This window comes from Opisthocomus hoazin, chromosome 2 (assembly GCF_030867145.1).
Source record: "Opisthocomus hoazin isolate bOpiHoa1 chromosome 2, bOpiHoa1.hap1, whole genome shotgun sequence".
Lineage (NCBI taxonomy): Eukaryota > Metazoa > Chordata > Aves > Opisthocomiformes > Opisthocomidae > Opisthocomus > Opisthocomus hoazin.
The window spans coordinates 77,970,393-77,997,742 of NC_134415.1; positions in this window are offsets into that span (position 1 = coordinate 77,970,393).

Here is a 27,350-nt window from a genome sequence, read left to right on the forward strand (position 1 = left end):
AAGCCAGGGGTGGGTTCAGACATTCCTAATAACTGGATGCAAGTCCCAGACACACACCAGAGCTGCGGCCTCCCCTTTTGGCAGGAAGGTTCTAACCTGTTGTCCTGTTCTGTCGCTCTGTGCATGGATGTTACAAAGAGACTCCTCTGTTTCAGTCAGTCAAACCTACTGTCTGCGTGTCTTTGCTCAAAAAAATAAACAGACAACTAAAAAGAAACAGGCACATTATATGACAACGTACTGCCCTGGGCTGACCCTGTCTCTCACGCTGTTTGCTCACTCGGGCTTTGCAAAGAAGCTGCCTTCTTCAAAACAACCGTGCTCCAAAAACACCAGTGGACTTCACCAGAGGTACGCTTGCCTTTGAAGGCAGCTTGGCTGCACCGAGATGTACGCAGCTCCCCAGTGGGAGCAGCGGAGTTTGTTCCTGGGCAGCATGGTGTGCCCCAGGTCCTGGGCTTAGCCGTGCTCAAACAGGCAGTGGAGTTCCCAGCTGGGTCACTGAGGCCGGGCGCTGTGGTGGTCTTTGCAGAGCAGCCACCCGTCCATCACCGACGAGCTCTTACGAGATGCCTCCCTTCTCAGCTGGTCAGCTGCTCAACTTTTGTAAATTTGGGCCACTTTTTCTTCTCTTCAAATTGTGTTTCAGACAAGAGTTGCACTCGAAAAGGCTCTGTAGCTCTCCTCCTGGAGCACCACCAATAACAGCATGTTTCTCAAGGCAGCTGAGAAACAAACTTCTCCTGAGATGATGAAGATATTGCCAATGGGACAGAAATTCATCCTCTCCTTCATACCCACTGCAGCAAGGCCGTGTTTGGCACTGAGATCACTGTCAGAGGGGTAGAAATGCTTCGTACAAGGGCAGCTATAATACATTGCCCACAGCGTGCCGCTGTTTCTGTATTTCAGCTGTTGTCTACTTCCAAACCAATATATAAATCTTCTCAGAGCCATAACACGCTACCTGATTTATGAAGATATTTACACGGTGATTTAAGATGTCTAGGTCTCATTTTCAAAACTGACTTATGCAGGTAGTTGTCTGTATCCTATTTTCTTCTAATGGGCCTTAAACACAGAAAATATGCCATAAAGTGCCTGTATTCCTAAGGACACAACTCTGAAATGTTTCGTCTTTCCATGACCGTCAACCATGTGAAACGAGAAACTCTCAGAATTGTTTAAGCTGATAATTTGTCAACAAAGAGAGGCTGAGCTTTCATTTTTCTTGTTAGCAGACCATTTTAAAATATCTGTACATGTAGAACAAGACCAGCCTGTGTTCAGCCCAGCTCTGTAGGGCAGACTCTGTGCAATCAATCCAGAGAGGCAGAGACTATAAAATAGAGGCCAGGAAGAGCGAAGGCAGAGACAGGAATGAAAATGAAGACAAATTGGGGACCCACCAAGCGAGGCAAAGAAGTGTAACCGCGCTGAGCTAACCTATTACACTCTGGAATTGGCCAGTTCTGTGTACAGTGCAGCGGCTCTGCTTTCTCTTTTTAATTTGATGCTGAATTCACTGTGACAGAATAAACTCAGATCAGCCCAAATTGTATTTGCGAAGCAGCTTTCCTGCCCGTAGCCCGGCTCTGTGGGCAGCCCGACGCCGGCAGCTCCAGCCCCAGCTACCTTTCTGCCCCCGCGGCTGGCCGGCGCTTGGCAGAGCCGGGAGCCAGCTGCTCCTCGGGGAGAAGCGCCGTCAGGATAAATATTTGAGCACGGCGGCTAATCCTGCGTGTCAGGAGACATGCGAACTTCCACCGAGGCTTGTACGGTTCTCAAAGGGTTTCCATTGTCAGTTATGCGAGGAAATAGTAAAGCAGATTCCCAAACTCCTGGGCTATTTACACTTGTAGCTTGTGTGCCAGCTAAAAAATATTCCCGATGGAAATGAAAATAAGGTCCCAGCCAATGTCCTACCCAAACCTTCCTTGAGGGGAGGGCACGGGAGAGACACAGAAAAAGAGTTCTATATTTTCCCAAACCACCAGTTGGGGATTTTTTTTTTAATTTTATTCCCAGTACATACTTATTAACCTTTTAAAAGAACATCCCGCCTAAATATTGGTGTATTCCTACTGCTATCTCCAGATTTATTTTGGCACAAAGTCATCTGAAAGACAAACTCAGCTCTTCAGTCTACAAGGAAAGTATATGATGCTCTCTGCAGACCCAGAGACCCCCATAAGTTGTAGGGCACTGGCTGGATCTGGTGCCCATTTTGCATGGCAAGTGTCCCAGGGGGTGAGAAACCCCCAGCGAGGGGAAGGAAGGCTGCACCTGCCCCTCTCCTTTCCACTGGTGCAGTCACCTCCACTTCTTTCCCCTCGTGTATGAAGAAGGTCTCCTCCCATGTACAAGGAATCTGCTCCGAGTTTCAGGGCTGAAAGGATTTGCCCTTTCATTGGATTGGTCCACTAAAAACAGCAGAAGCTGGGAAACTGGTGGTGGAGAGTCCAAAGAGCAGATGCTGGGTAGGCACATCAGATCTGGGTAAGGTCCAGGGTCCACAAAGACGGTCGCAGCCTGTCTTCACTCTTATAAGGGAAGACTTCAGAAAGGGCATAAAAGAGTTCTTGTTCCAGACTCAGGCTGTGTCTTTCAGACTCTAAAAAGTAATCAAGTATCCAAGAGAAAAAATCCATACCTCTTTATTTGCAATGGTATGGAGAATTTATTTTTCTACTTAAGAATCTCACCTCAGCCTATGTGTGTGAAAGAGTGCAAAACCTATAAGAAACTCATTTTAAACAGACATGTTGTTTGGTTTCTTTTCAGTTTCCTCTAAAGAAAAAGCATCAAAATCTACAAAATGTCCAAGTAAAACCCCATATCAACTCTCCAGAGGGTTTGCAAGCTTGCCTAGCTTGGAAGAAAACATTGCCAAGTTGTGTTGGGTTGACCACCCCAGCAATTCGGTTGCATAGTTACACTTCGTTTTTCATGCCTACAGCAGAATTCCCTGTAAATCATCAAGAGAAAAGAAAAGAACCATATCTGTTGCACAGCTGTGTCCATTTACTTCATCCCAATGCTTCTGTCCAAGTAACGTGTCCACCACCACCAGGCTGAAGTAAGGAGAAGAGATGTCAGGCAAGGGCTGGCTGGTGGGCTACCCAAACCTCATTTGCCATGTGGGTGGAAGAGGGGAAAAGAAAAACAGAAGCAGAAAGGGGTTAAGGCAGAAGTCTCCTAGCGAACAACTGTCCCTGACTCAGTCATGTTCGATCAGGAAAAACCCACGGGAGAGCTCAAACATAAACAAGTGAATAATGTGTCCAAGATCCAAGGCTCTCAGTACTGTTCTGCAGAAAGGATTATTTCATTTGCATTTCCTATAAATGAGTCATGACCTATTGACAGCTACAAAAGTTTCCAGATTGCTTCTATGAAAATCGGGCCACGGAGATGTCACCTTACTTTTTTTTTTTTGCTGCTTAAAATTCTGGTTCCCCATGGGGTGGGAACCGTGGTGCTGACTGCTGGTGGGATGATGCAGTGGCAGAAGGCAAAACAAGGGAAATTTAAATGGGAAAGGGGAGCAAACAGAGGGTTTAGTGCTGCTGGAGCCAGACCTGCCACAGGGCCGGCTTTAGAGCTGGTGTCCCCTCATCACTGCTCTGGTCTCCTGCCCAGCTAGGGCTGAGGGGCGCAGGCGCTGCACCTAACTCCTTGCCTTGCCTCTCCTGCTGACCAGTCGCCAGAGGTACCTGGGCAGATATTCACGAGGCCTCTGGATAAACCAAGCATGGCCCCACACTGCAAAGCTAAGAAGACATTAGGAAAAGAAAAGAAAACATTTCCAACGAAATTAAAAGCAAGAAAGAGATTAGGGTTTTCTTTTGTATATCCTCAATAATGCACGGATCCCTTGATCCTTGTTTTCTGAAATCTCTTGCAGACTGCCTTAAATTCACTGGAGAAGTCTTGCATTAGGTACAGCCCTGCCATCTGTTGGACTTTTTTTTAAATTAAATGATTGTTTTAATATAAGAAAAAAAATGACAGCTATTGCTTGGGTTTTTATTTCAGTCAAATATGTGTTTGCTTTCCTAAAGGAGTTCAGAAACCAGCAGTGACCCTGACATTTCCTGGGGAGTACAGTGCATCTGGGGCCTGATCCAGACAGCCTGCGCGCAAGGCTGCGATCCTGCCCTAGACTGCATCTCGCCAAAGGTGCAAACCGGCTTCAGCGATGGCAACATCCTGCTTCTGTGGGTATTTTCCCGTATGAAAAGGAAAAGGTTCCTTTTAAGGGAAAAAGGTTGGTTTTTTTCATCTATGACTAACAGATCACCTGTCATGCACGTTTGTCTAGGATCCACAGAGACTTTCAGGGGAAGAAGACCAGGGTACTAAAAGACCCTTTAACCTAATAAAGATAGGGATAAAAAGACCCAGTGACGGGCATCTCAAGCCAGACAAATTCTTATTAGACACAAATATTTAGCAGAGGATGAACTATAACCCAACATATGGAGAGAAGTGGTAGGTCTCTGCCTTTTTGGGATGAGATTCCCCTAGATATCCTCCAACAGGGACAGCTACATGTCAGCTAGGAATCCTTTCTGAGACCAACAGGCCCTTCCGTGGTGCAATTAATTTCTTCAGATGGACACTTCATCCTCAGGAGGAGATGAATCACATCCTTGAAGTACCTCTGTACCTTTTTCTCTCTGGTGACCATGCAGGGAGCTTGGGACAACATCTGGTCAGAGAAGTGTGCTTTTTGTGTCTAGGCATCTCTCTGGCAGAACCACTTGGACAAAACACAAATAAATGATGTCCAAAGCTAAGGTGAACAGGTGCAGTGTAAAATTTGATGCTTAGACATACTCAGGTGATTTCACAGTCCTTTCTGGCCTTGCTCTCGGTGTTTCTGGGGCTGGCACCCCAGCAGAGCCATGGACATGGTGCAGCCTGCCATGGGGTTGGCCCAGGCAGTTGGGACCAGCCCATGTTCTGGATGACCTTGAAAAGTGCTTTTGGTTCCTTGCTCCATGTGAGGGGCTATGGGAGGGGATGCCCCTTTGGCAGTGCTCACTATCAAGTCACAGGAGAAATCAGCCGCAGTCACCCAGCAAGCACTCGTTCTGCAGCTGTGCCCAGCACAACACCCACCACCAGCTCCTTCCTTTCAACATGAAGAGGGCTTCAGTGAAAAAAATGAAAAAAAAATAGACTTACCAGAGGGCATCTGAGCATGGAGGATGTTTATTGCCATCATTCTGATTCAAGCCTCTGATGATTTTGAATATGCTCACATTACTCAGTCGCTCTGAACAGAAGAAACGAGCGCTCTGGCCTCTGTTTTCATACGCTTAAGCTACATTCAACAGAGAAGAAGCCCCAAGTGGTTTTTGTTGAGGGACCCAGGTAAGGTTAGTTAAACTGGCAACTTGATCTTTTTTCTTACGAAAATATGAAAGGCAGGGTTTAGCTTATTCAAGATGCTGTTGCAGCTGCAGACAATGGCAGGAGACACTCCCTGAAGTATGCTGTTGGAAGTAGGGTTTTTAGAACTGCTGGTGTATTCCCAGCGGGGAGCTTGCACTGTTCTTCCAATAGTCTTGTCCAATTTCACACTGTAAATCTTGCTGCTGTGTCAAAACACAGGCAAATTTCCTCTCTGAAAGCCAGCAGGCAGCTAAAGGAAACCACTGCAGATAATGCCGTAGATTTTCTATACTATGACAGAAACAACATCAAAAAGCTCATATCTAGTCTGCACTTGAGAGGTTTTCCCACCCCCCAGAAGTTATTGCCTGCAACAGATTCACTCAAAACCTCTCAGAGAACTTGGTCCTGCCCTGACTGCAGCTGGACCCTGACAAAATTAATGGAGAACCCAGACAAAAACGCTTCCCTGAGTCATGTATCTGATTCAAGGCAAGGTTGCAGTGTGCTGGGAGACAGCCTGGGGCGAACACGCATGGATGAGCGACTTTGCCTGACGCCCAGCCTGAGTTATGGCAGTGGCGAGAAGGTGACACTAAGTGAACCACAGAACGCGCACTCCAGACCTTCGCCGTGGGCAAGTGCACTCTCACAGACGTAGCCCAGAGGGTGTAACTACAGTGATATGGAGGGGTAAAGCTCAACTGTCAATTAAAATCTCAGCAAGGTCTCACTTAGCATCCACGTTGCTCATACACATGTATGGCAGCCTGAACTTTGCCCAGCCATGGAGGAGGCTGGAGGACAAAAAGACACATCAGTTCTGGCAGGGTGGCCACGCGATCTAAATTAAGTGGGTCACATACAGATCGTAACACCTCAGCTCCATGCACAACCCACACGTTCTTCAGGCACCTCCAAAGCACTGGACCAACCTGGACTTTTCCTAGGTGATGCTGGGCCTCCAGCCACTCGCACTCTCCCAGACACAGTTTGGTCAGCACAGGTCTGGCACCCTTCGCAGTACTTAGGATGGAGACACTCATCCAGTATTGGGGGTAAGCGAATTTAGTAGCACAGACATGAGCTGTGCTGTGCCTGCTGCCCTTGGGGACAGGTAATGGGCTCTGGTCTGTTTTACTGTAGTGGAGAGACAGCCTCTGGGTCTAAAACATACCCGATTACTTTTCCATGTACCTTCTGCTAACAGAATCTAGAGTAGAGTCTTCTTCTATCCATTAAATTGGGAAACTACTATCATTAAAAACCACTTTATTCAATCAGTTTTATAGTCCTCTAGCAGTTGCCAACTTTTGTCTTCAAGTGCACAATGAAAGTGTGTCTACGTGACTGTCAGCCCTTTGTAGGTCTCATGGAAATGCCAAGTACACTTTTAAAATGTCTAGCTGGGGTCCTGCAAACAGAGTTGCCATGGCAGCGTGGAAATCTAGCCCGGCAGGACATCTTTGCTTGCCTTTCCAAAGGTGACAAACCGTTCTGAGCATCTACTGGCTACTTCTTTAGAACAAACTGGGCTTAAATAAAACCTCACTTGCCCCACTCTCTTAAAGCATCAACCTGAGACCCAGAATTACTAGTCACCTAAGAAAAGGGGTAAGTTTGTGGCATGAGAGGCTTGTTGGGATCAGAAACCTGTTTAAGCCTGATGTCAAATCAGGGCGAGCCCCCAGCTATGGGTGCTCAGCCACTTTGCTGCCGGTGGCTGGAGCAGCTCTCAGCACAGCGGTGCTGCGGTTCTCCCCTTGCCTTCTGCAGATGGCTGTTGTGCTAGTAATTACTGTTATTGAAGCTACCTGGCTTTGTTCTCCTTCATTACTTTCCTTCTGACAGGAGAAATTACTGCACTTGGAAAGTAAACAGCTTTTGTTGCGGTTCTCCTGAATATCAGTGCTGCTATAAAACATTTAGAAAAAACACACGCAAGGCAGGAAAATAAACAATACTGAGCACTGGTTGTTAGTGTTTTCACCATGCTGCAGGAGTGCCTAGTGTTTGACTGGAATTAGAAAGACAGCTGAAAGTGTGTGCCCTCCAGGACCTCTGGCCTCAGTTCTTCAAAGACTTCAGGGCGAGCTTTCATCTGCCTAGAGCAGTTGTGCAGAGGGGCTGTTTGGTGGTTTGTGGCTAATGGAGCCTGACCTGATGAGCACAGAAGATTGGAGAAAACTAGTAAGAGTAGCAGAGGAGTTCTATCCTGAGTGGATAAAATTGAAGCTGAGGCACTCAGCAACATCAAAAGCCATTTATGACCAGTAACTTCTGTCCCTATGAGAGAAGAACGCAGGAACTCGTCTTCAATGCCCAGGTGAATTGAGTCCCGTCAAGACCTGATGATTCAGAAGGATGCAAACATCCCCAGCTCCGTCAAGGGACTTGGGGTCGTTTAGCCTGAAGAAGAGAAGGCTGAGAGGGGACCTTATAAATGCTTATGAATATCTGAAGGGTGGGTGTCAGGAGGATGGGGCCAAACTCTTTTCAGCGGTGCCCAGCAACAGGACAAGGGGCAACAGGCACAAATCGAAGCATAGGAAGTTCCATCTGAACATGAGGAAAAACTTCTACCCTCTGAGGGTGACGGAGCACTGCACCAGGCTGCCCAGGGAGGTTGTGGAGTCTCCCTCTCTGGAGATATTCAAGACCCGCCTGGACAAGGTCCTGTGCAGCCTGCTGTAGGTGACCCTGGTTCGGCAGGGTGGTTGGACTAGATGACCCACAGAGGTCCCTTCCAACCACTACCATTCTGTGATTCTGTGATTCTGTGAAGTACATGTCCAGATGTGCAATGATGAACCCAGGAAAGGAACCAGGGAATCCCTCCTGATTTAAGCCCCAAAGCTTGAGCCACAATTTAAAATCTCTGAGACTTCTACATCCTCATATCCAACTTCACCTAGAGCTTTATTTTGAGCCAGACAGCTCCAGAGCTGAGTGCAGAAGGCTCCCGTTGACCTACAGCATTTCTGTCTGTAGAGTACTCAGTCTAGATTTGAGGAATTCTCTTCCCCTGGGTAAACAAGTGCAACATATATCCTCAGCCTGCCTGAATCTGAAGTTCAGCCACTTGACTGTCTTCCTCCTTCTCAATATTGACATACTGACTGCGCTCTGAATGCATTTATTTGTAGGCCATTAGGAATTCTCCCATTCACCTTCTCTTCCACAGGCTACAAGACCTGTTGCATCTTCTTCTATATTTTCTTCCTTGTTTTCTTGTGGTGAGTGTTACTCCATCAGCCTGTTTATCTTCTCATTGTGCTTCAGCTCACATCTGACCTCTGATGAAATAAGATCCTGCCAGGATGAGTCCCAGGGAACAACCCTGTGCTGGGCAAGGGCCTCCCTCTGGCCCAGGGTCCCCCAACCACTGATTCCTACGAGCCATTCCTTGTTCCCAGCAAGGACCATTCACATCGGCTGCACAGTAAATGGGAGGCCACCTAAGCTGCAACTTTTTTCCAAGTGCCTTGGGTTTTCCTTTAAGAAATTCTCTCTTTCCTTAAAAGGGAGAGGGAAGGAAAAGAAAGGTGTCCGGGTCATATTTTCCCTGTTCTTGGTCTTTTCCCCCTCCTTTTAATTGGGACACATCAGTAATTTGAAACTACTCAGTGAAGTGGTCCTGTTCGCAGCCTGTGTGCTTGCATCAGGGAAACTCATAGCCAGTCATCTGGACAACCATCGCTTAGGTGGTCAAAGCAACACGGCATTTTTTGGAAAAACAATAACATAACAAAAAGGTCCTACAGGTTTTCTACAGCCAAGGCTAGCTGCTTCCAAGCAGCCTGTGGTGTGTTGACCCTGGCTGGACACCAGGTACCCAGCAAACCGCTCTATCACTCCCACTCCTGAGCAGGACATGGGGAGAAAAATATGATTAAAGGTTCACGGGTCGAGACAATGACATGGAGATCACTCAGCAATTACCATCACGGGCAAAACAGACTTGACTTGGGGAAATTAATTAGGGTAATGAGAAATAAAACAAATAAAACAATTTCCCCTCACCCCTCCCTTATTCTTAGGTTCAGCTTCACTCCTGATATCCTCCCCCTGAGCAGCACAGGGGAACGGGGAATGGGGATTGCAGTCAGTTCATCACACGTTGTCTCTGTCGATCCTTCCTTCTCACACTCTTCCCCTGCTCCAGTGTGAGGTCCCTCTCACGGGAGACAGTTCTCCACAGACTTCTCTAATGTAAGTCCTTCCCACGGGCTGCAGCTCTTCACGAACTGCCCCAGTGCGGGTCCTTCCCACGGGGTGCAGTCCTTCAGGAACAGGCTGCTCCAGCATGGGTCACCCACGGGATCACAAGCCCTGCCAGCAAACCTGCTCTGGCACGGGCTCCTGTCTCCACAGGTCCGCAGGTCCTGGCAGGAGCCCGCTCCAGTATGGGGTCTCCATGGGGTCACAGCCTGCTTCAGGCACATCCACCTGCTCCAACACGGGGTCCTCCATCGTAGATATCTGCCTCACCGTCAACCTCCATGGGCTGCAGGGGCACAGCCTGCCTCACCATGGTCTTCTCCATGGGCTGCAGAGGAACCTCTGCTCCGGTGCCTGGAGCACCTCTTCCACCTCCTCCTTCACTGACCTTGGTGTCTGCAGAGTTGTTGCTCTCACATATTCTTACTCCTCTCTCGGGCTGCTGTTGCACAGCAGTTTTTTTCTTTCCCTTCTTAAATATGTTATCACAGAGGTGCTTCCACCACTGCTGATGGGCTCGGCCTTGGCCAGCAACGGGTCCGTCTTGGAGCCAGCTGGCATTGGGTCTGTCAGACATGGGGGAAGCTTCCAGCAGCTTCTCACAGAAGCCACTCATGTAGCCCGCTCGCTACCAAAGCCTTGCCATGCAAACAGAAGTGCCCTGTGGGATGGCCTGACTGCCTCTGTCCCCATCGTCACCCCAGCGAGCCTCAGCTTGATTTTTCAGAATTACTCTGTTACTGGTTTTCAGGTAAACCAGTATTCCTTGAAACTGGGGGAGGAAAGAAAAAGTCAGGGGTTTTCTTTTGTCTCTAGTTATTGGGGTTTTTTTTTTGGTGGGCTGGAAAATGACTGAAACACAGAGTCAGTAAAAGAAAAGAGGGAGAGGCAATGAACCAGCCCCATGCGGGTGCCTGCGGGCCCAGCAGCAAGGGAGGCTGTGCAGTGCTGGCTCTCCACTGGCCATGACCACATGGAGGTCAGGGCTTTGACTGGACTGTCATTACCACTGTCTCCTGGTTTTGTCCAGGCTCTTCTAGGCAGCTGCCTTGGTGAGACAGGTGGGAGACTCTAAAAGCCCATGCTCCTGAGGCTGGCTGTTTTGTCTGGTTAAAGTGTGGGTGGCAGCACTGTGAAACATCATTGCTCTTCTTCGCAGGGGAGCAGGAGGGGAATTTGGGCTGAATTTAGTATTAGGAGGAAGAGGGGATGTTTCACAGTCTCCTTTGTGTCCTGCCAAGATCTTACACATTGCAGAACTGTTATTTCTGCAGAAGGTGGGATGTCTAATGGGGGACAGGAGAGAGTCACTGCCCCACAATGGGGCAGCAAGTCCAGCAGCTCCAGCATTTCTCACTGCTTGGTTTATTAATGCCATTCTCTAATGCCAAAGAGAGCGCTGTGGAGGAGACTAAATGCTGATAATCAGGAAAAAACCACAGCAAACGTGAAAGTGGCTTTGTTGTGATATTCTTGGACAGCTGCAGCTCTGAGAGGCAACCACCAAAGAATTCTTTTTATAGCAACCACAGCTCCAGTGTCACCTAATGGAGACCGAGAATTGGGGTCATGATAAGGGGGGGCCATGACCCCAATTCTCGGTCCCCATTAGGTCTACTGCAAAGAGACTTTTCCAGACGTGACTCTGCAGTGCGCGGTGCTGCACATTGAGCATCGGCAAGCCAGAGAGGGAAAGGCAGCACCGGGGCACCTGGGTGAACACTGCCCATCCCACCCTGAAGCATCGTGACTCGGTAGTCAAAACTCCCAGAGGGACGCTTTTCCCGTTGCACCATGAGGTCTGGTTGCGCATCACACAGGCAGCATCAACGTGGCTTGGCCGGGGATGTTTGCCGTAGGATTTGCAGGCAGACCGCTGCTTGCCTCGCCTAACCAAGCAGGACAGGACGGCTGACACGGACAGTGCACTCCTGCCCTCCCTGCGGCGGAGGAAACCTTTTTTTGAACACTTTGTTCCTAGGGAAAAGCTATTCAGCTACTGCCCACGCAACTGTCGGTTCACGCTGCCAAGCATGGAGGGCGAAAACGTGCTTTTTACAAGGGTAATGGATGGGAGAGCGCCTGCTCAGAGGCTGTTACGCCGGGTGATGGGTTGCCCTCTCTCTGCCTGTCTCCGCCAGCCTACAGCTGGGCTATATGTGCCTCAGGCTAGGAAAAGGCACAGAGCCTGGGGAGAGCCGAGGCGGGTCTGGGACAGGCAGGAGGTGGTGGGCTGGCGACACGGAGGGTGCCCACGGCGCGATGCAGGGCTTCGGGCAGTGCCAGTGGGCAAGTCCCAGAAGCAGGGTACGTGCTGCCCTTGGTTCAGCAGCTTACTTTGTACTGTCAGAGGGAAGCAGGGAATTATTGATGATATTTGCCCCAGAGACATGTTCGGAAGCTGAGTAACCAAAGAAGAAGGTGTAAGCTCCAAATTTGTTGTGAGACAGAAATATTAATAATGAATGGATGCTTTTCAGAGTGGAAATAGTTTAGTAAAACAGGCTGTTCGTCTGACCAGTGGCAACCTGGGAAAAGATGTAGACAATGATGAATTAATTAGCTAAGTATAGAAATACATATAATTTAAATGCAGCTGTAACATGCCGCTGAAGCTACAGAGGTGTCTCTAAAGTGACCATCGCTGTGGTTTCAAAAGCAAAAAAGTTTTGAGCCTTAGGAGACGTTTTGTGGTATATTTATAACACCTATCCATGTTTTCTGCCTTTTCTCCCTCCGCCCTCTCCTCCGTGCCTACCCACCAGCCCCAGGAAAACCCAGACCCCCGGATTTCTCTCAGACCTGAGGTGGCTCTGGCATTTGTTCCTGCTTATCCCTGCAGATGTTTTGGGGAGGGCCCTCTATCATCCCTAACTCCAAGGGCCGGGCGGCAAAGGTGTCTGCATGGCGGGAGTCACTCCAAACAGGAAAATGTTGCAGGAAAGTACACAGTAAAAAAAAAGCCAAATTTCTTTCATTTGGAAAATTGGCCAAAATTCAGTGTGTGACCATGCTGGGCCAAGGGGTGACCTGTGCTCAAAATGCTGCCAGGTTAGATGCCCCGACCCACCTTTTCACGCAGGGTAGCAGGACACCAGCTCTCTGCCACGGAAGGACAGCAAAACTCCACAATTTACCTGGAAAAGCTACAGGTTTGGCCCACAGAGTCGTGACTCCTTGGAGCATCACCTGAGTGCCCATAACTCATCCACAGCAGGAGGAGCAGCCCCACGTTGGTGTACAGGGGAGGAAGAGCGGCGTCCTCCCAAACATGAATCGATACTGCCAAGTTAACACGCCCAACAATCACGCCACAAACCTCAAAACTCACAAAGCTGTTTTGAAAAGCACATGATTAAAAAAAAATGAACACTTTTTAATTATTTTTCTGTTTACTCAGTCTCTAGACTTCTGGTCCCTGAAGTCGGCTCTGCAGCCAAAGGGCTACAAACATTTTCCAAAAATGAAAGCCAAGCTTGTCAAGGAATTGTTTAGTCACACAGATTGAGACTTTAAGGAAAAAACACCAAAGATCACAAGACTCCCGATAATTTTCTGGACTTGGCACCACACATGATTTGTCATATAAGCCTGCAGAGAAAGGTGGTTTCAAAATCCGCAGAAATGCTCTCTGGTTGCTTTTATGGAAACTCCTGAAGAACCGAGTACTGGATTTCCTTTTTAACTTTTTCTTTATTTTCTTCCTGTTTTTCTTTTTCTTTTTTCTTATTAGTGTAGTACCTGAGGTACTTAGAGTATTTATATCCCTAGCACTTCAGAATTTGACTATGTCAGGGAGCTTTCAGAAAGATTAAATTTTCTGTCAGCTGGATTCAGCTGGGAAACTGATTCCTGTCTTCAGTATATTGCCTAGTTCAGATCCCTGAATAACTTGGAGTGGAGTAAATGCTAAATTGGCTTCTTTTATTGTGCAACTGGACAAACAGAAAATGGAAATAAAACACATAGTACAGGAAAAATGACTTTGCAAAATAGGAAAAAAGACTTTTGTCAGACTTCCTCGTTTGCAATTCCATACACAGTTCTGTTAACCTGGTTAAAGGAATAATACAATTATGTAGTTTACTGCCAGTGGGTTAACAGTTGCCTTAATAAGTAATGGGAAGCAGCAAAAAATGTTATTACATCTTTATTTTGTCTGGTTTTGCACTGTCAGTAAGACAGCAGAGAGGAGTAGCTAGAAATCAGAAATCAGCACCCTCATCTCTAAAGTCTGAGCATATATGAATATATGGTTCTAGGCATTAAAAGTGACCCGACATAGGCATTTTTAAAGCTGTAAAGTTTGTGTGTCTGTCACCATAAGGTCTTTCACACTGGTGAGCACTGGGAAGGAGGCAAAAGACACAACCATCTCGATGCCTTTATGTGCCCTGACATCTCCATCTGCAACTGGTGCCATTGCCCTGTAACTTCAATAAAGTCATGATCACACCAGGTCTCTCCCCTCCTGCTGCCTCCAGTTTGGTAAATAAATATCTTGCAGCATTTGCTAAGCTACAGACAAATATGCTTTTCAGAAACGTGACCGTGAAAGCTGCTGTTCCTTTTCCACTCACCAGGATGTGTGTAAGGACACTCAATTAATGTGCCTAGCCTTAGCAATAAAATGAATTTCTGATTTTATCATATACCCTAGCTTGCCAATCACTTTCACTAAAAGAATTGAAAAGCTCCACAATACCTGTCCTCCCAACAGCACATGCCACTTCCTCAAGGTTAAATAGCTCACGTTGCACTGCCGTCTCTGATACTTCCATGTAATTATATTTTCTGTGCAAGTCTGTGTGTTCCTCATCTCACCGCAACTCATAGGGACATACTCTGGTGGCATACTCTTGTGCCAGCCTTTGGAACTTGTCTGTTTTCTGTGAGATTAAGTTCTTCCCTCCTAATTAAAAGAATTGCTCAAATTTGACAAAATTAATTGAATATACTATTAGCTAATTTATTTTTACTTAGACCTAAGGGAAAACCCAATTTTAGACAATGAAGTTCTACAGCACGTCTCCATCTCCTCCCTTCCCCTCAAGATATTATTTCTGATGAGCTGAATCCTCCCAATGTTTCCTACCTCCAGTACACCACTACCACTACTGGCTGACTGGAAAGCTGCGTACGACCAGCCTACAAGCCAGGCTGACCCCGGGGACCTGAAGTCTGGGCAGTGGTGACTCTGGGCGACCGCAGCAGCTGCCTCCGCTAGTTTGCATTTTGTCGACATCCAGGCAGTAACTCCCTTAGCGTAGCTGCAGTGCCTGTCCCCGCTGGTGCCCAAATGTGAATTTAGAAGAATTCCCTGATGGTTTACTTGAATATTTGCTTAGGAAAAATGTCTTTGAGGGTAAACATTCCCTTGGGGACTGGAGGAGATTGCATTTCTCCAGCCTGATGCTTGGTAGCTATCCACCTTAACAGCGTCGAGACGCCCTGGTACTTCTCAGTTGAAGCTCTCCTGATGGTGCAGTGGCAGTTGCTCCAGTCAGAGCTTTTGTCTTTGTAGAAAATGAGCAGTATTGCAGCACTGTCTGCAAGGCTTTGCTGGGAGAGTTGTCAGGAGCACTGTGCATGGACTGCATGCACACATACCGAAATGGTCCCAGAAATGAACCCTGCTAAAAGGTTAAAGACCAGAACAGCTCCATTTTACCAGCCAGCAGCTGACAAACAGGGACACGATTCTCCCCTGGTAAAGAAGATGAAGGTGAAATAAACAAAGAGTGCTGTAACAGCACTCACCTGAGAGGCATCTGCCACTCGGGGCCACGGCAGTACGTGCACAGTGGCTTTAGTACGACCCTGGCAGGAGCACGCTCCTTCCCAAACTCAGGACGTTTTATACAGCGGCAGCCATAAGGGCAATGCTTCCCTACTGAATGTGAGCGATTTCAGACGTTCAGGGATCGTGGAAACCTGAGTCACAGGGATGTGGAGATAAGGAATACACTTCAACTCGAGAGGCTCCTTCTCCCGCCTGGATTTACATCGGATTATCAGCAATGCGGCTGCTTCTGCTGTTCGTCCGCTTGTCAGATTCTGCGCGTGCAGAGGGAGGGAAGGGCATTTCAGTGTCACGGGTTTCAGGCACAGCTCAAAACTAGCTGTTAGCAGTAAAAGGTGCATTTCAAAGGGAGGCTAACCTTACCAGAAATAGAAGATTGCTCTGTGTATACATATAGACAGCACTACTATGGATGTGTTGCACAGTATATCTACCCTGTTAGTAGCTATTATTCAGGTGAACAAAGAGGAGAAAGAAAAAAAAAAGGAAAAAAAAAAAAAAAAGAAAAGCAGAAATAAGGATGCTATCACAAATGTAAACAGTAATTACACTGGCTGGTAGCTGGGTCCCCCTCTACAGCTTCAAGGCCAAATTCACCGTCTCTCTCCAGAGGCAGAAAGTGCCAAGGGCTGTCAGGAAGGTTGCACTTCTACTATGTGAAGTTTCTCTGTCCAGATTGAAAATCTCGTACTCAGTAGCCTGTGTGAAAACTGGACGCTGCTGCTCTTATCTGGCCATCCTCAGCACTCGGCTTTCAGCCTACGCTTACCTTTCCCTTGCTGCAGGGCAAACCAGACCCTCCCATCACCCTTAGCGTAAAAGCAAGTGACCTCAGGGCTGTCCAAACCCTGATGAGGCCAGTGAGAGCAGTCCAGGTCCCTGGAGGCTGGGACCAGCAGCCGCCTCCACCTGCAGCCGGTCCCTCTGCGAGCTGAGGCTCTGTAGAGGGAAGCAAGAGCCTGGCCCCAGGGACGTCACCATCTGCCCTTGACATCCCTATGAAGAAACTGCTTAGAGAAGCTCTTGAAAATGTTCCTTCAAGAGGCTAGGCTCCTCCCAGAGAGTCAGCAGCGGTGCTGGGTGCCTGTCACCTGGGCGCAGATACCTGCGGTGCCAGCAGCGGAGTCACTTGAGAGGACAGAAAGCAGGCTCGAAGGCTGTGCCTCAGTGGAAATGGCCCCCTGAAGCACTGCAGGGCGAGGTCTGCTGTGTTTTGGAGGGTCATCTACCATCTGGGAGCAGCATGGGCCATTGCAGGCACAGCCTTTGCCAGCCAGCTTGCCACAGCCAGCTCGCCAGCACGCAGCTGAGTGTGGCTGGCTGCTGCCCCGCAGTCTGAGGACAAAATTCCTCCAAGGCTTCGTGATGGCCCCAGCAATGCTGCACAGCTGCTAAGTGTCTGGTAATTGGGGAGGGATGGTTTGAAGCTAAATGCTCGGCTGGTGTCTGCAGGGCAGGGGTGACCCACAGGAGCTGCTGCTGAATCATTTCCCCTGGCCCTGCCATGCGGTTTTATCTGCGTGTATCACAGCGACCAGCAACTCCTGCTTGCTGGGGCTTGGGTCCTCCACTGGGAAGGCTCGGGGCTGTAATTTTTCAGACCAGATGCAGCTGTCCGTAGGGTTTGTTTTTTTTTTTTCGCAGGTCTTCATTTGAAAACGAGGCAGATGTCCGCTCCAAATGCACGCCTAGGATATCCACCGTCCCTTTGTCCTCAGTGGAAAATAACTCTTTTTGGGTGCAGTTGGTATCTTCAGAAAGCAGGGGTCTAGGCAGGTCAGATGCCTCACAAGCAAGAAGTCTGCTCCTGTCTTTCAGCTGGAAGGGAAGCATGGGATGCCCAGGGCAGCAGTAGGCACCAGCGGTGTGAGGTCACATGCAAGCAGCACAGGCAGTCCCCAACAACCCTCGCAGCTCCCAGGGACCCCCACCCTGGAACTGCACAGAGATCTGCATTAGCACGGTGCAGCTTTCCCTCCTGTGAGCACTCTCACGAAGGCCAGGTCAGAATAGCCATTTGAAATGTCATGGTTTGAGTGTGTAAATCCCGTGCTGTCCTCTGGCTTTTTCCCAAATGCTGGGACACTGGGGCCATGGTCCTAGTGGAGCGCTAGAAGTTAAACACACCAAAGCAGGAACACCTCACCCAAAGATAAAACCTAACAATAGGATAATTTATTTCCTTGGGTTTTTCTCTCCTTAGTCTTAAATTTGCTTTTTGCTGCTGTTTCTCATCCTGTTGCAGTATCTTAGTCAAACAGTGACTGCCAAGATCTTAGATTGCCAAGATCTTAGATTGCAATGGACCAAACTATGTTAATAAGTAAATTACTCAACTGGCTACTTGCCACTTCATAAAACTTGCTGATAACCCTTTGTTACAGAGAATTGTAGATTTTTCTACAACACTGATATCATATTCCGGGAGGGTGACACCCAAGGCTTCATCTGTTTTATACCATAAGAAAAAGGCAGAAGAAAGTTTAATTGGTGCATTAGCGACCAGCAAATCTTGTCTACCAGCTTCTCATTGATTTCTAGTAAGTGAAAATGTCTGTCAAACTGTCCACCAAACACAGCTACACCCCCTTTTATTTTCAGACAACCACCTATTTTAACTCTTACTGATAGATGGCTGATGTATTAGCATAAAGACTTTTTTTTTCCATCCCATACACAAAATTATTTCATTTTGGTCAACTCTACAGGCTTCTTAACCTATACTCTCCAAGAAGGACTACAAAATGGAAAGCAGAGGTTCTGCACAGATACTGCTACTTGTGCAACTTGCATTTCATTAAACAGAAGGTGGTAAAATGCATTTGTTTAGATTACTTATGCAAAAGTTGGTAGTAGGAGCAGGGAAATACATAGCTAAACGTGATCAAGACTTGGCATAAAGATGAGCCTGACAGTCCTTCACCTTCAGCTGGTTGTAGGACAGGCTCTTTCCACATCAGGGAGGTTGAACAAGTGAGGCATTTCAAGAGAAAGTTTAGCTTGCTTGTGGTGAAGCAGAGGGCCAGTGGGCATAGTGATATCCATTGCTCTCTGTGTTTATGTTTTCTGGCTGCCATGGTACAAGTTTCACTCAGCTCCTGCCCAGCTCCTCTCCCAGGCTCATAATGCTCCACAGTAAGCAGGCTTTCTATTTTATTCTGTTTTTCAGAGTGAACAGATCAATCTAAAAAACAAGAACAAAGAATCCTGACTATAGAAACAAAAATGTATATTTCTGTGATAAACTCAGTGGATGTGGTAATTGCACGCACCACCTCTTTATACATAATCTCTCTCCTGGCAGTTCTTCATCAAATACAATGTCTGCCTGGGTGAGATGCTGTCTCTTCTCTACTGCAAAGGAATGCATCTCTCACCATCGGAGTTCTCATTTTCCCTGCATGCCCAGAAGATCTCGCATGGCATGGAGAATAGCCAGACATCTGTGCTATGTGCAGGGCAGCAAGTGTCCTCTGTTTTCTCCCGTAAGAACAGTAAGGCTTTCTCTGGATGTACTCAGAAAGAACAAACCTCTTGCTCTGCTATCAGATGTTCTCCCTTATGGAAAACGCAAGCCCCAAGAAATAGTTATGGTCCTAAATCATTTCAGACAGGGCCTGGCCACAGCCAGATTTTCAAAGCCCTGTTAAAAGTAGGTTTTCACTCCCCAGTTTCATTTTCTATCCAGTTTTCTTTCAGTACTGCACCACACCCACGTTATTTCTCCTTAAACTGAAATGCTTCCCACCACTGCTTCCTTTCAATGCCCCTCGCAAGGCTCGTCATTTACTGTACATCTGCATTTTGCAAGCCACAGCCAGCAACTAGAAGGACTGAGCCCTGCGTGTTTTGCTTAGCACCGGAGGAGAAAAAAGCAGCACACTAAAAGGAGGACGCAGCAGCTGACAAGACACCCTGAAATGGGTGCAAGGCTGAGGGAGGGGTGTGGGAATACTCCAGTGGCTCTGTAGAACTTAAGCACAGAGGACACTGGGGCAGTCTGACACGTGAAGGCTGTTTAGGGCTAAGAGACCTTCTTGAGGTAAACATTCCTTTGCAATCACCAGAGAGGACAACTTTCATTGTCCAGTCAGTGCTGCAAGGGGTGAAGATGATGAGATGGGCCTCGATGGATCTTATAAAAGTTCATCTTCTCAAGTTCATCTCAAGTTCACCTCAAGTTCATCTTTACTTGATACTTTCACACGGTATGAAAGTACCGTGTGAAAATGTATACAGTAGAGTTTGTGGATGATTGATAGAAAATTCAGGAGTGATTTGGAGGAGAGACTTAAAATAGACTGAGCTAGACAAATTGCAAAAATAGAGTGCAACGAAACTCAGATTTTTCCTAAGGGAAACATCAAATGCATTAACACAGAAGGTAGAGGTGTTGCTTCTGCAGATCATAGCCCAGCCTAGGAAAGCAGATCCTGGGCTGTGACCTGCAGGATCAGGCAGCACTGACACAAAGGCAAGTGCATCCCAAGCAGAAATATTACTCACATGTAAAACAAGTGGGGCATTTTCCTGAGCTAGACTGCCACAGGTAGGTCTTGGTGTGAACACAGCATTTATCTGGGGGCAACCTCCTGTCAGAACTGACAAGAAAAATGTTCGAGAAAATCCAAAGAGAGAAATGAAAAAAAGACAAAAAGTTTAAAAAGGTCTGACAACTGAAGAAGGTGAAACTGAGCGTGTTCAAGATGGGTAGGAAGATGTCCAAAGAGGTCAGGTGTCCAAAGAGGTCAGTGAGGTGTAGAAGAGTATTTCTACAATGGCACAGACCACCGCCCGCTCCATTTATTGAAGACAAAATAACAAGCAGGGGACAAGAAGAGAAAGCAAGGATAAAATTATACGTGCTTTTAAGAAAATGTGGAGAAATGCCGTAATTGGTGGAAATAGATGGGACATGCTGTGTGGTCCTGGCAGGTCTGTGCTCCCTGCGGAAGCAGTGCAGCCCTACCGGCTCCTCCAGCTGCAGGGTGCCAGTGCCCCTAACCCGGCACGCAAAGCCCCCTTCCCCTTCTACCCACCCAAGCCGTGTCTGTCACCCCTCTGATAATGCTTCCCACATAGCATTCGGTGTAATTACATTAACGAGGATTTCCAACTCAGCTATCCTCAGCGGGATTTACTTGCTGATAACTATAGGCACTTTAAAATGTTACTCATCTTGCTTACAGAGGCTTTAATTTTTCCTTGGTTTGTATCACAGGTATTATGCTGAAAATAATGTGAACTTCTTTTGAGTGAAGATCCAAAGCGAAACATCAGCTGGCACAGAGAGGAGCAGAGGGACCTTCCCACAACGTGACACCTTCAGTGGGCCCCTCTGCCCCCACGTCGGAGCTGAACGCTATCTCGTGCAGAAATGGCGGGTTGCTGTTTCGAAATGCTGAGGAGAAATTTGTAACCCTTTTCCTAACTTCAGGCCTTAACTTTTTTGTAATTTGGGTTTTATGAAAGGTTTTTTTTTTCGTTTATTCAGAGGGAAGGTTATGCCATGCAGTAGCCTCCTCCCACAGCTCCCTTCTGCAGAGGCTGGGGAGGGGGAAGCCCCTTGGAGCCCCTCAATGCCCCACAGCTACCCGCAGCCACCGGGCTTGCATGACAAAAGCAGATGGCTTCATTCATTGGAAAGCAAGAAGTCTGCAGGGAAGCATCTTACGGGCTCAGTGAGCAAGGACACAGGAGGACTAGATTGTATATGGCTTCGGCTGCCAAATTTTATGTCTGCTTCTGTGTAGTGAGGGTCATGCTGCTCTTGTCTTTCATCAGGCCCTTTGCTGTTTAGTTTTTATATTTAGACAGCACCTTTCACATTAGAAACCACACACGCCTGTGTGCGTGTGTAGGTTATCTCACTTGGAGGCTGAGGATACTGCGGTGAGGCATGACAGATGCCCATCAGATTTTAAATGTCTGGCTATAATAATGCACAAAAGACCCTTCCTCTATACAGTGATAATGAGAGGGCCGCACATACAGTGTGCGGCAGGAGGTGTCCCAGAATCCCAAAAGATTCACTCCAACATCTACACAATAATAGATTTTTCTTTTCCTTTTTGAAAAATCTTGTTCAGTTTGAAAAGAAGAAAACAAGCAAAACCACAGGGCACAGTAAACTGCGCAGAAGGGCAATGTTCTGAAGTTGTAGAAATCATCGCAGCGCTGTGTTAGGATGCTGGGAATTCAAAATGTTCAACAATAAAAAGAGAGCTCGCATTCAAAGGTGACATGCAAAGCAATTCAAGTGGCATAATAAAGCAGTATGTAATTAGGCACACAGTTCGTATCAAAGGTTCTCTTATTAAAAAGCTGCAGAGTGTACTATGCAAAAGGATTTAAAATAGACATTTCTTGTCAAATAAGGTCTCGTTTCTAACATATCTTCCTTTCTGACTTGTTCCTGCAGCCAAGGAGGTCATATCATAAGGCTAAATTTATGACGACATAACTGTTTCCATGGTAGCAAACTATTGTCATAAACACTGAGCTTTATGATTTCACAGCTGGATTAAGAAAAAAGGAGAATCAGGCTGGAGAGGGAGGAAGTTTTTTATTCCAATGAGAGTTAGGGGAATACAGAAGATTGCAGGCAAAGAAAATTGCTTTTTGCATAAATGTTCTTTTTTAAGTTTACCCCAGTGTGAAAGCCCCTTTTAAGGGATACAATTTGGGTAACGATCCCTCTCCTATTTAAATGCTCATAAGGCTAATGAGAAAGCTTGTCTATTTTTGGAACACTTCAGCAGTAAGGCTGGGTGTTTTGCAGCAGGAAGCCAACTGTATTGAAATGTGTTTTCTTCACTTTCCTGCAAGCTCCTGACCCCTTCCTCCATGAATTTCTGTAACTTCACAAACTAGAAAGCAGTTTACAGACGAGGCTAGCTTATTTGTAACAGTGAACAGACCCTACCAGCCACCACTCACCTCCTCATCACTTGGATTATGGTTTCTTTTTATCAATTATATTGAAACATCTGTGACTACTGAATGGAAATAGCTGTCAAGATGGACAGACTGAAACACAATCATGTTTCCAAGAAGAATTGTTTTCCTGACGTGGTCATTTACGTCCTTAAGCTCAATTAGTATTGGCAGTTATCAATAGCCCTTGAATATGAAAATGCAGTCAGAGAAATTGGGTTGTGGGAGGTCAGAGGTGTCCTGTGCTGACGTATCAGCACAAGATGTGATACACCATCACACCCTGGATGATGGCACTCACTCTGTTATGGGCAAATCCTGGGCTGGCTTTGTGGGCATGAAAACCCCGTGGCTACATGCCCATTCCTGTGGCCCTGGACCTGTATCCCAGCCCCTCTGAGGCTAAGAGAGAGAACTGGAGAGATCCCTGGTGCCCCTCACGTGCCACTGGCGCTCTCCTCTCCAAGCACCATCGAGTGCTGTTTGCAGGGGGGATAAGGATGAGGTGGCTGTAGGTCTTCTGAATGATCCCGGTGAAGATCCATTTCTCTGGGAGCCCTCAGCGGCCCATGGAGGGAGTCCTCAGGGTCATCTCTTTGATCTCCCCAAGTGACCACCCTACCCCTCTGCACTGAGAGGCCTCCCTTCAGGCAGCTACAGCCAGACAGGACAACCTCTACCCTCACTGACCAGAAAGGTGGTGTCAAGAAAAAGCATCACAGCATGAAATGCACGATATTCCTACAGGAATACAAGTGGTGAAACATCCTGTGCTGGCCTCCATCAAAGACAGAGCTCAGAGCTAGAGAAGGATTATTACTGTGTCTCCTAGTGATTCCCCTGGAATTTCTACAGCAGAAACAAATTAAACATAACTCATCTTACAAGTAATTAGCACATTTCATTTCAAGAAATCCCAGCTGACTTTACCTACTAGGCACTAGATTAGTGTGTCCTGAACTAAAATGCACCTGAGATTTAGCTTTCTAACAAAGATTTATTCATGTGCAGGTAAACTACCTTGTCAAAATATAAAATAACAGTGCAGGCAGTGCTACAGGCTGCAAAATTTCTCCCTGAGCCACACCAAAATGAAAATGCTTTAGAGCACAAGGGCTGGGCAGCCACAGATCCAACACCCTGCAGTTGCTCTCCTATCAACTGTCAAGGGAACATCTTTTATTTTCTTGGAAAGGAATCCAAAATAAACAGAAAGGTCACTTTCTAAGGCTACTTCCTTCCCATGAGATGGAAAATAGCCTTGCTCTGTAAGATGGAAGTGCAAGGTCTGGATACTGAGAGCTGTACACTAGAGGTCACTGCTATAATAAAGGAAGGAGCTAGCTAGCAGGTAAGGCAGGGTTTGTTCTCCACCTTATTATAAGGTGACTCATAACGAAAAGCAACAGCTAACTGAATTATCCTGTATTTCATCAGATGTAAAGAATCACTGTATAAGGACTATTCAGCTAGAGATGAAAATTGAGAGATCTTCAGAAGTTTGGAGAAAGGGATAGAAACAGAGCTGTGTGACCCTTTATTTTGAAACACCAGTTCACTTTCATCACTTTCAATTGATTTAATTGGAACTGGAAAATTGTGCCAGCCTGTGGGATTTCTGCCACACAGGTCCTCTTGCCCTTTTTTTTTTTTTTTTGCCTTTTTTTTTCTCCTCAGGGGGTACTACTGGGTTGGCTCATCTTGAGCAAAAACCCAATGCTGCCTTCATCTCCCATATCCATGTTCTGCTAAACAGTGCCAGTGATAAATGGACATAGCACACCTTAATACAAATCAGAGATGCAAACCAGCGGGTAATTAGCTGAGGATTAGGTAGGATACTGATGAAACAGCTTCCTGTAGAGAGATTGTCACTGCTAACCATGTGCCAGTCAACTTATCCCGAGGCTTCTTAAGTCTCCAAGCATGCTTGCCTTTTTGTATCTGTTTCTGTATACTCTTCATTAGTGTCTGGGACTGTTTATTTAACGGGGCGTCCCACACCCTGGCAGAGCTAACTCCTCTCTCTCACATGTTGCTGCCGAGCAGACATGATCAGCCTGAATTTTCAGTCTGTCTTTTCTAAGCTTGTGTCATGATGTTACAACGTTATTTAAATATCTTCTCCCCATCCCCAGTAAATCATTAATTCCATTCAGGATTGAGCCTGTCCAGGGCCTGCTTGCTGATGATTCATGACATGTTTCCTGTTTTGTTTCCTTTATAGGAACCATGGTTCCTGATGATTTTGCACATCTTCATGTGGCACATCCTGTCCAGGGAATTTCTTATCATAGTGGTCAACAATATATTTTGTCAGCTGTTTCTCCTTATTCAGTCTTAGTTCCAGTTTTTCACATCCTTCTGGCAATATTTTATCCCATTCACTTCGTGTTCTTTTCTTGTGTCAAATGACACATCAAGCAGGAACATGACAGGGGAAGGTATTTTCATGGTGGGCAGCCATGATACCTAACCAGCTCATCTCACAGTCTTGGCCCATCTCCATGCTAACTTCTTGCATGTTCTCTCATGTTTCGTCTTTGTCAGATGTCACACACCAAGGGACAATCCCATCACTACCAGAAGCCACCTAAGGTCTAATCAGTTTCTGCACAGATTACCCTATCCCTGTACAGCTTTCTGCCAAAACATTCTCCATGACACCCAGCTTTACATATTTCTTTTGTAGCTATGATCTTTCTTACCCCTAAGTGCAGTCTTCCTTTTTTGCCTCTTTTCCCCAGCTAGGGGTAGCCAAACAATTTCTCTTCATCTGCAGTGGCAACACTGTTCAAATACCCACAAATTATTTTTTTCCTTCTGGTATTTTCTATGCTTTTAGGCCTTTTAGGCTTTACATCTGCAACTGAAACTTATGGTCAGCTTTTTAAAGCTCCTTCATATTACAGCTTCAGGTCCAGTTCATCCTTGCCTGAGTCTGTTATTTCTCCTACACCTTTTTCAGCATGATCATCTCCCAGGTTTCCTACCTCTACTTAAGTATCCATTTCCAATTTGTATAAACTAGAAACTATAAGGCTGGACTGTTTCCAGCATTAATCTCCTTGCTATGAGTCTCTCCCTGCCCAAGAGAAATTAATTTGAAAAAAATTATCAAGTTTTATTTTGGTCTAATAATTTTCATTTAAAGTAGCATTTGTTATATAAAGCATGCAGTGTGCTAGACCAGATTTTGGGAAGAAGCAATCTGGAACTATGAGTAAAGGGAGTGTTCTCTGTATGAGATTGCTTTCTACCAAAATCTCTCTGGTCATAGAATCATAGAGTCATAGAATCATAGAATCACAGAATCATAGAACAGTTTGAGTTAGAGGGACCTTTAAAGGTCATCTGTTCCAACCCCCCCCTGCAATGAGCAGGGACATCTTCCACTAGACCAGGTTGCTGAGAGCCCTGTCCAACCTGATCTGAAATGTTGCCAGGGATGGGGCATCTACCACCTCTCTGGGAAACCTGTTCCAGTGTTTCACCACCCTCATTGTAAAAAATTTCTTCCTTGCCTCTAGTCTAAATCTACCCTCTTTTAGTTTAAAGTCATTACCCCTTGTCCTATCACAACAGGCCCTGCTAAAAACCCTGTCCCCATATTTCTTATAAGCCCCCTTTAAGTACTGACAGGCCACAACAAGGTCTTCCTGGAGCCTTCTTTTCTCCAGGTTGAACAACCCCAACTCTCTCAGCCTGTCCTCATAAGAGAGGTGCTCCAGCCCTCTGATCATCTTTGTGGCCCTCTTCCGGACCCACTCCAACCGGTCCGTCTCTTTCCTGTGCCGAAGGATCCAGAGCTGTATGCAGTACTCCAGGTGGGGTCTCACCAGAGTGGAGTAGCGGGGCAGAATCACCTCCCTTGACCTGCTGGCCATGTTTTTTTTGATGCAGCCCAGGATACAGTTGGCCTTCTGGGCTGCAAGCGCACAATGACAGTCATGCTGAGCATCTCATCAACCAGCACCCCCAAGTCCTTCTCCTCTGGGCTTCTCTCAATCCATTCTGCACCCAGCCTCTACTTGTGCTTGGGATTGCCCCGACCCAGGTGCAAGACCTTGCACTTGGCCTTGGTGAACTTCATGAGGTTCACACAAGCCTACTTCTCAAGCTTGTCCAGGTCCCTCTGGATGGCACTGTGTCCATCAGGCGTGCCAACCAAACCACCCAGCTTGGTGTCATCTGCAAATTTAAAATAACCTTGCTGTGATACTGTTGAAATGCAGAGAGGCTAGAAAGAAAATCAGAAGACCAATTATTTTCCAGACCTTGCACAGAGTAAGCAGACTGCAATATGTTGGTCATTTGGAGGAATTCCTGTCATAGCATAGTTCCCCCACTATTGTGCAACAATTGCAAAGATTTGCTAGCAAATACATAAATGCTTCCAGCCCTGCCATATATCTTCTGTGGAAGGAAGTCCTCACAACAACCCCATCAGCAGCCCAGTGTTGCCCTCTCTGATGTTCCTTCAAACACCCCTGTGCTGCACTGCCTACCCCAAGCCTCGCGATGTTGAGCCAGCTGCTCTCCTGGGAGCAGCATGCCACATTCTTCCCTCCTTGTCATTGACTGCTGACTGCCCTGCTGGGACCTAACCCTACAGCATCTCTCTAGGCCTCCCTGAAATACAGCTAAATCATACGAAAGGGAGTTGCCTCATAGCTGCGGCCAGACAGTGTTTCCAGGTCAGCGGTTGCCTCTCTTGAGCCTGTGAGCTTGGAAGCACTCCTGCCTGAGACATTGCCACTTGAGGCCATGGAAGAACAAGGTCTTGAAGAGAAAAGTTTGAACATCAGTCCTTTAAACTGTAAATTTTTCTCAAAATGGACTTCCTTTCAAATGCTTTTGTAAATTATTGCTTACACTGACCTTTCTAATATGTCATAAGAAATAGTGGAGAGAGCATTAAGGTTGGGTGTGTTTTGATGTTGTTACATGCAATAAATCCAGAAGCTGACTCCATCTCTAAGTTGGG